This window comes from Propithecus coquereli, unplaced genomic scaffold, assembly GCF_000956105.1.
Source record: "Propithecus coquereli isolate 6110/MARCELLA unplaced genomic scaffold, Pcoq_1.0 Scaffold487, whole genome shotgun sequence".
Lineage (NCBI taxonomy): Eukaryota > Metazoa > Chordata > Mammalia > Primates > Indriidae > Propithecus > Propithecus coquereli.
Genome location: NW_012150696.1, coordinates 924,175 through 925,360, shown reverse-complemented (window position 1 = coordinate 925,360; position 1,186 = coordinate 924,175). Strand labels below are relative to the sequence as shown.

The 1,186-nt window shown below is 35.1% G+C and overlaps 1 protein-coding gene across 1 annotated transcript in view; it reads left to right on the top strand.

Moving 5' to 3' along the window:
* DUSP16 (dual specificity phosphatase 16) overlaps positions 1-1,186 on the top strand; it is a 115,415-nt gene that overhangs the window by 35,265 nt on the left and 78,964 nt on the right. The window lies entirely within an intron of this gene.

Genomic DNA, 1,186 nt, shown 5'->3' with positions numbered 1-1,186 from the left:
TAGATAATTTATGATTAAAGTGGTTCTCTATAGCATTGTGGAAAGAAAGATCTTTCAATAAATGATCCTAGGTCAATTGTCTTTCCATATGGAGAAAAACTAAGTTTGGCTTCTACTTCTCATCATATGCAAAAATAAATTCTAGATCAATCGTAGATCTAAATGTGAAAGGTTAAACAAATCTTGTAGAGGGGCTCAACCACACTAGTCATCAAAAAATGCTGAATAAAACCACAGTGAATTACTACTACACACTGACCACAGTAGCTAAAATTTTAAAAACAAACAAAAACTTGGAAATACCTGTGTCAGTGTGGATGTAGAGGAACTAGAACTCTCATATACTGATGGTAGAATTGTAAATTGGTACAACTACTTTGGAAAACTGTTTGGCAGTATCTGTTATGCTGAAATTCCGTATACTCATCATGTCTCTGACCCAGCAAATCCACTCCTAGGTGTATAGCCAGCAGAGATGTGTACTTACGTTCACCAAAAGACATGTACAAGAATGTTCATAGCAGCGTGATTAATAATAACTTCAAGCTGGAAACAACCTAAGTGTCCATCAGTAGAAGAACAGATAAATAAATTGTTGTATATTCAATGAGATATTCCATAGCAGTGAACATGAAAAAAAACTCTTACTACTTAAACGACATGGGTGTGAGTATAATTTTGTGCAAAACAGTTCAGACACTAAAGAGATTGAAAACAGGCAAAACTAATCTGTGGTGTAGGAGTCAGGATTGTGTTTACTTTTGAGGCAGGAGATGAGTAATGGGAAGGTATGTGAAGCTGACTTCTGGAGTACTGGTGAGTTTCTATTTCTTGATCAGGGTGATGGTTGCATGAGTGTGTTAACTTTGTAAAAATTCTTTGAGCTGTATATTCATGATTTGCTTATTGGTATATATGTTATACTTGAATCCTTAAAAAGTTTATTTAAATATGTTTTAAGTTAATCATAGGAGTAAATGTCATCCAAAATTGTATTAGTTTCTTTTTTCATTAGTAAAGTTTATATTATCAGTGCTGTAAGGGAGAAAATTATTTGTATCTACAAATAAAAATATAACTAGCTCAGGCCAGGCGCGTTGGCTCACGCCTGTAATCCTAGCACTTTGAGAGGCTGAGGTGGGCGGATTGTTTGAGCTCAGGAGTTCGAAACTAGCCTGAGCAAGAG